We start from the raw sequence: 8,313 nt of genomic DNA on the forward strand, positions 1-8,313 counted from the left end.
GGCGGGACGCGCGCCCTCGGGAGGGGATGCTTGTTGCGCGGTTCCGTTATTTAGAAAGCGAATTAGGTTCAGCAGTGAACGCAGCGGTGGATTGAGTAAGGAGGGGAGCGTAAACAGTGTTTTGAGATGCTTTGCTTCGAGATGGCATCAGGGTTGTGTAATAGAATGAAGTCACCGTATGAAATAAAGAGCATATACAGTTTGAAAAGCAAAAGTCAACATTTATTTTTACAGACTTGAAAAATATCGAGGGCAAGAGGTTTTTCCATAAAAAATAACGGATTTCAAATACTTAAAAATTGCTTGGGGCACAATTTTGTGAATTGCAACCGTGAAGTCGTTTTTGATTTATGAAACTTGCCAGTTACTACATTTGCGTCTGCGTTTCATTGCAAGTTCTTTATAATGTGTTCAATTAATGCACACACAATTATTTAATATCAAATTACCCATTTGAGAGTTAGGAGTGGCTAATCATGCCTTACTGTGAATTTAGCAGTGCCTTACTGTCAAACTGCTTTACATGTGTGTTGTGCTCAAGGTACTAAAAGAATTTTGAGCAAATATTTCTTTAGCCAGCAGCTTCTGACTCTAATTGAAAAGCTACAGAGTTCTTTTTCTTATTTTATAATTATATTACTTGGGTAAAGGGAATGGATTAGCATTGGTAGACAAAGTTAAAAACATGTAACATGAAATATTTTTAATTCCCCAAGGCCATAGCCTTGCCTAGAGCCATAGAATATTGACCTTCTTAGCTAGCTATTTAAGGAATGAATTGTGTAAACACAAGGAATAATTATTTGATCAAAAACTGTAAAATACAGTTTGAGTACCTAGAAAAGAACTATTGTGATGCAGAATTAATCATTTGCTTATGTAAATGACACAAGTTGGTTCATTTGTTTATTAATTTCTTGGGCCCTGTGCTAAATATTTTACCTATATATTTTATTCAGTTACTGGTACAGTCTTGTGGCTTAGATTATACTGTTACCCTGTAAGAGGAAACCCAAGGTGAAAAAGGTTAAATAGTTTGCTCAAGACTATAGCTAATGAGTCCTGAGTTTGAGATTCAAATCCAGTTATTTTCCAGAGCTCATGTACTTTGCCTTTTCACCATCCCTATCCAGCAAATCCATTGAACCTTATGATAATGTTCCACCATTTTTGACTTACAGAAACTGAATTTTCATAAAACTCAACTACTACATCTAGTTGAAACACATTAGAATTAAGGAACAATGGCAGGCATTATTCATTTCCCATGCATTAATCCATCATGATTGCAGCATTTGGTAATAGCAACTATGTGTTATCTTTTCAAGTATATATAGATGTTCAGTATAAGCTCATTTGCTTATTTCTTATGCAGACTGGCATCTGCATCCAGCCAGCCATGGTCCAGGCAGGTTTCCTGGCTTGGCTGCCAGAAAGTACTACCAGAGAAGGCTTCTCTGAACACGATATGAGCGTACTGCAGCCAGCATGCACCCACCTCATCTGTTATTCTATCTCCTTACCTTCTTTGAGATGATTTCTGCAGCATTTCTCTCACCATGTCATATCAATGGGTCATTTTGGCACCTGGCACTACACTAACCTTTATGCTGTCTTCCCAGAACAACACCTGATAGTGTAAGTACTAATTACATATGTGTTCAAAAAGAAGCATCATGTACTTGTTATGTGTCAGGAAGTCTACAAATCCTTTACACAAGCCTTAGAGGTAGGCATGAGTAGCCATATTTCAGGAACAAGGTAACTGATTGCTTAAGAGCAGCAAGTAGCTGTGTAGGCAGGACTGGTCGGTTCAGGTGCTTTCTTTGGAGCCATTGACCTCCCACATAGACCCCCGACCCCTTCCTTTTCTCTCTCACATTCTTGCCTCAGCATTTTATGTATACATTACAGATTAATTACCCAATGTATGATAAATGCAGTGAGGAATACAAAAATTCTTGGGATACTTGGCTTACCTTCAAGAAACTACAGCACTGAAAACTACTACAGAGGGCTCCTCAGTTACATTATCACAACAATCCTCTTAATATAGTATTCAAAATAAGTTAACCTCCATCAAATGTATGTGTGAAGTGAGCTTGGAGTTGAAGATCCTTGTAATAGCTTTCCACTGTGAAAAACACATAATCTACTATGTTGACAATAAAAATGGTTCCACATTCTTTCAACATCAGTAATTAACCAGGAGTGAAAATTACATTTTCTCTTCTCTTAAATTTCATTGGCTCCATTTGCTTATTGCTATTCTTGACATTTAAAATAGAAAATTATAGTATTCCAAACACTTCTGTCTTTATCACCATGGAGTTCTTGCAGGAACTAAAATTTTCTTTAGACTTAAGATTCAGTGTTCAGTGGCTTTTTGTCCCAATGTTCTTTTTAAAAAACTTTAATCCTCAAATTGCCCTAAAAAGGAATGGGACATTTTTAGTATCTTTATAAAGTAATTGTTTGTTAACAGATTTCTCAAATACTCTTTTAAATTGGCTTATCAAGTGCTATTCAAAAGATGAAAAATGACACATTTTAAGACTGAATCTCTTACTTAAATACTTTACCTGTTATATGTAAATGCATGTCATTAACCCTGGGTGTTTAGGGACTAAGTTAATGGCATGCATATTTGAGAAATTAATTACTGACAAGTGATAGCTAAAGACCAAGAGCTGTAATCTTGTCAGTGAGTACTACATTCCCTGCCTGGAAGCCTCAGCAAGATTGCTGGGAAGGGGGTTTGATTTCCTGCTTGAGGGAAGAGAGGTGCTGGGACAGGCACTGACAAAGACTTGGACAGTGGAAAAGTACCAGGCCTGGACTAGGAGTTCACTCTGATGCCAGATTCTGGTGGCCTCGGATATCACGTTGTGTTTGTAGATTTAGATCCTTGGAAATTTTTTTTTTTTAATCAAATAGTAACATAGATCCCTTTCAGCAAGACATACTCTCTCTCTCAGTACAAATAAAGTATTTGTAAAATGGAAGAGTTTGCTCCTCTCAGCCACTGCAGTAGTAACTTTGCTGCCTCTTAACTCACTGACGTGATGCTTCCAGATGTAGTGCTAACATTAGCTTAAACCACTACACAGTTGGTTAAATGTTAACTAACGGTGTAAGGTTTCTGCTCATTTGACCCTAAATGAAACTTTAGAGGTAAAAATACTCTCAGCCAGGATGCAGGCCCTTGTGCCATGGCAATCCAGCCTTCATTCCATGTTTAAACAGAATCTTCAACTAAAATATAACTGTCTATTAATTGTAGGACTATGAAACTGAACTAAAATACATTTTGTTTTGATCAACTTTCAGACTAATTCCTGGCTTTATGACTGTAAAATAATTTCAGTAGTGTTCCCCTTGATTGTTAACTTGTTGTAGTTCCTAAAGGATGAATCTGGGATTAGATTTTTGAACACATTAAATAGATATCATTTGATTCATAGTCTGTGATTTAGTTTTCCATAGCTAATGTGGTAAACAGTTTATAAGCAAGGAAAATAACTGGTCATGTCCCAGATAGTTAATAAAATTCCATCATGTTTTACTAAAATTTAACTTAGGAATTGTAAACCAAAAAGAGGACTGACATTTATAGAGTCCCTATGAAGTATCAGCCACTTTAGTTATTTAGTGCATGACAGCTCTTGAGTTAATAATTATCCCCATTCTATAGTTGAAGAAGCTGGAGCTTAGAGGGTTAACTAAATAGCATGACTCCTGACCTACAGCTGGTAAATTCTAGGGACAGGATTCAAACTACACTTTCAAAGTCCCAAATGACTCAAGACACATAGCTGGTCCTCTTATGTTAAATTTGGGTGCCCAGGAGCTGACTTTTAATGACAGAAATTGCTGTCATCCTTGAGTTTTCCTTTTCCTTGGTCCTTGTGATTTTGAATCTTCAGCCATTAAGGTCTTATATCTGCTAGTGCTACTGATGTTGTATGATTAAAAGATAGCTGTGCTGGGTATTTTAAAGGCCTTATTAGGTCTCTCCTAACAAGCTGTGAAACACTGAGCAAGTAACAATCTATCTGAAAGTGGAACTAAGTGATCTTGGAAGTCGTTTGAAGTTTTAAAATTCTCTGATTCTGAATGAAATGTTTTTATTGAGATCAACAAATTAACTTTGTTTTAGTTTAGTCTGTGTTCTTAAGATAACACCATATATAAATCGGAGGTCATGTAAGTGGTAACAAGAAATGTATTTAAAAACCCTTAGTTATCCGATTTTGAGCTCCTTATTGAATTTTTTTTTAAAAAAATCATATTTGAGGATCTTTGTTTCCCCTAAGCATTATTATATCTTAGGTTGAAATCTAATTTTTTTTTTAATTTCCAAAGGGTTAAAGCTAATCTTTAAAAAAAAAAAATGCAACCAAATAAAAAAATAGAGAACTAAAAACCTCATCCAGAGCTCTTAATGGAGAAACTGACTACAAGTAGAACATAAAGATTCCCTGTAGGTAATAGAGTCCTGGCCTTAGTTCTCTCTCTGTTCTTAAAGTGCTTTCTTTACAAGTAGTCCACTTTCAGGGACTTGACAAGTAGCTCAATGGTAGAGCACTTGCCTATTACGTGAGGTTCTGGGTTCAATTCCTGTACCAGAAGAAGAAGAAAAATATAGTACACTTCAATAATTACTCATTTGGATAAATTAAAGAAAAAAGATGGGTACACATGGGCATATTTGGGATCTAAGAAGGGCAAGCAGCTTCTAAAACTCCAAGTTTCCTTCGCCTTCAGTGATAAGGAAAAATCAAAGGGACTGATAAGGGGGGCTTTGATGCCATGTGTTCAGTTTTTATCAAGGTAATTCAGTGATTTTTTTTTTTTCATACTAGGAATTGAACCCAGGGGCACTATGCCACTGAGCTACATACCCAGACTTTTTTATTTTGAGACAAGGTCTCATTAAGTTGCTCAGAGCCTTGCTAAGTTGCTAGGGTTGGCCTTGAACTTATGATCCTCCTGCCTCAGCCTCCCAAGTTGCTAGGATTACAGGCATGCACCATCACACCCAGTGATTCAGTGATTCCTAAGAAGCATTTTGGAGCCAGGTGCAGAAGCACATACCTGTAATCCCAGCAGTTGGGGAGGCTGAGGCAGGGGTATTGCAAGTTTGAAGATAACCTAGGCAACTTAGTGAGACCATATCTCAAAAAATAAAAAGGGCAGAAGATGCAACTCAGTGGTAAAGTGTCCCCAGGTTCCATCCCCAGTACCACACACATAACACACACAAAAAAAGAAAAAAAAAAGTATTATTTTAAAGTATGAGAGACCTCTCGCTCAGTAAGAAGCATATTATTTGAGGCAGCTGGTCCAGAGCATCATAGTTCCCAGACTTCATAGCAGGTCAGAAATAAGCATTTCTTATTTTAACATTAAAGGGGCTTGTATAGAGATGATATTTTCTTCAAATTACTTTCACTTATTACTATCCATATATAAGACTAAAAAAAATTCACAGTCCTGATATTCAACTAGTACAGATTTATCAGTTTTTACATTTGGAATGATTTCCGTAACACTCATGAACTGTTGCCGTGCTGAGCCACACTTCCCAGCCCTTCTTCCAGAGCTCTTGGACTGTCCCCAAGACCCAGCAGCCAGAGGCATGACTCCTAGCACCCTGTTCCCTCCAGGGCTGGAAGATACTCTGATCCTACCAACTGTTAAAAACTTTTTCAGTTATTACCTGTATTTGCATCAACCTCTTTACATGCTTAGAAAATTATTTTATTTCACATCATGTTCATTAAACATGGGTTACTATTTTTACTAATTGCAATAAAAAGGGATAATCTTTTGCTTAAAATATGTATAGATTCTTTGGGCATAGTCCAAATATAGAAAAAGGTTAGTGAAAATCATGTTTGCCCCATCACAATGGAATATAAAACCCTTTATTGTTACTTTCTATTTTCTCCTAAATAACAAAAAAGAGGTTTTTGCCAGAGCTGAAAGATGATTAATAATCCTTTTATAAACTTCATATTTCACACCAAAGTATCTCTGCTGTGCTCTCTCACCAAACCTAGGTGGCCACTCTTGTTTCTTTGCTGAGCTGTGCAAGGAACATTGATGATGCTGGCATTGACTTGCTCCTACTCATTCTGTCTAAGCCAATCTGTAAAATATTATCATTACCTATTACAGATCTTTAAGAGCCACCAACTTGATTACCTGACATTGATTCTACTGTATTATTCTGAATAGCCATTGATGGTAAGCATTATTTTTAGATGGAAATAAAATGCTGCACGGTACAATGAGTAACACTTTTTGTCTAACAGTTCCAGAATGTGTGTCCTGTATTTAGAGTGTGAGCCTGGAATTAAGTTATCATGAGAAACTGCAAGCTAAAACTGTGACCGATAGTGGGATGGGGCTTTGCCCAGGGACCTAGCAGTTCTCTGTCCAGGTGAAGCTATCAGAGGAGCAAACAGCATGAGGAGGGAATAAAAAAATAAACTCAAATTGTGAAATCAGGAAAGAGAAAAAGGACTTGGAACACAGAGTTTAAAGACAGTCTCATAGCTCTACCATCAGCTGATATGCCAGCGATAAGCCGCCGCCTCCTCCAGTTCCTCTCTGGGCTGCCAGGCTACTGGTGGGCAGAGGCAGCAGGCTTGTACTGTGCCAGGTTCCTGACCTCTGTGGACTGCCAGCCAGACTCAACTTTCTCCTCTCCCTCAGGTGACCAGATCTCAACATTCAACTGGTCCCATGCCTGATTTCATGAAGGCACACGTAGATTTGACCAGACAGCCCAACTGGGTCCTGTCACTGTGGGTGGAGGCAGGGAGCAGATACTGAGTCTCAGACAGTAAAAAGTAGGATGTGCCTATGTCAGGGCCACTCAGCAATGAGACTGCTGTGGGCAGAAGGCCTTGCAAGTCTGGGCTCAGACAACTGGTTTGGGCCCTTTTAATAAGTGCTTCCCTTTGCCTTGTGAAAATAGGAGATAATAATACCTTAGCCCATAACATAGCCATCTTCCAGAGCTGCAGAACTGCTTTTCCCAGATGACATGGGTAGATTGTTCATAAGCCCCCAGCAGTGAGGCAAAGTCCTGAAATATTCCTCCCAAGGAGTGTGTAGCCATGCACCAGGGTCCAGCCAAGGAGGCCCGGGGATCAGGTGGTGGCCTTGCTGCTTACCAGAAGCCACTTAAACTATCTGTGCTCCTCTTTTCTCACCTGTAAAATGGGATAATGCACCGTAAGGATGTTAGAATTACAGAAGTGCAATCAAAGGGCCTGGGACCCACAGTAAGCTTTCAATAATTAATATCACTTTAAAAATTGAAAAATATGAACTCTGATAGAGTTCATATTTTCAATGCACATGTGTTTTAGAATGTGTGTAAATATCTCCACATACCTTGAAATGTTATCCACACAGCTTAAAAGTATTCAGTCATCGTTTTTTTCTGACACTTCCTATTGCACAAACCATTTCCTGTTCCCAGGACTGCTGACACTAGGAAGTAAAAGAACAAACAACTCGATGAAAGGGAGGTTGGATCCCAGGCAGGCTGTGTCCTTAGCTGCAATAACAGTGCCTTTGACGCTGGCCAAGGCTTCATGTTCTCTAAGACACAGTTCTCAGCTACTGGGCTGGAGAAGCAGCTCTGGAGTAGCAGGAGAGCGAGGAGAGAAAAGGCTCTCTCCCTCCAGCCCCTGCCCTAGAATCAACTTCCTTGTCAGCAGAGACGCTGAGAAGATGATATCTTCTGGATGGTTCAGGAGCCTGGTGGACAGATGCCATCCTCCAAATTGTGCTGGGGCTCCCCATGACACCTGGGTGGATTCTTCTGTGATGCTCCAGCCCTGAGGGCTGTGGGCTGACCAGGGTTTAATGTGTGGGGTCCAGTCCCCTGTCAGGGCTGCAGCAGGCCAGGTCCAATTCAAGGGCTCTGTTAGGTCCCTGCCCCAGGGTGCCACAGCCAAGGGCAGAGGAGTGAAAGTGCAATAGGGGTGAGCACCCTGCCTGCACAGTCAACCAAACCCGGCTTCCTTCTCACCTACCCACACGTTCCATTAACAATAGCAAAAGGCCAGTTTGTCTTTATTTTTTGTTTTGTTTTGTTTTGTGTTTTTTAATCAGATACCATGGGGACAAAAGCTCTTGTTTTGAGGTACTTAAAATCTGAGAGTGGAACAGAAGAAGAGAAAAATGTACATACAGTCACAGGTGGCTTGTGCAAGTTCGAGTCATTAGATCACCTCTGAAGCAACTAGATGACAGGGACTCCCTCCAGGTTCCCAGGCCTTCACTGAAGGG

General features: G+C 39.4%; 1 long non-coding RNA gene across 1 annotated transcript; it reads right to left on the bottom strand.

The window, feature by feature from the left end:
* Window positions 1–403: 403 nt before the first annotated feature.
* Window positions 404–7,544, bottom strand: LOC125617609. The gene is made up of 3 exons (XR_007348668.1): window positions 7,411–7,544; window positions 7,002–7,226; window positions 404–2,430 (listed from the first exon to the last, which is right to left on the bottom strand). It is a non-coding gene; the product is annotated as an uncharacterized LOC125617609 (long non-coding RNA).
* Between the last annotated feature and the right edge of the window lie 769 nt (window positions 7,545–8,313).

The sequence above is a fragment of the Marmota marmota genome, unplaced genomic scaffold, assembly GCF_001458135.2.
Source record: "Marmota marmota marmota unplaced genomic scaffold, marMar, whole genome shotgun sequence".
NCBI lineage: Eukaryota > Metazoa > Chordata > Mammalia > Rodentia > Sciuridae > Marmota > Marmota marmota.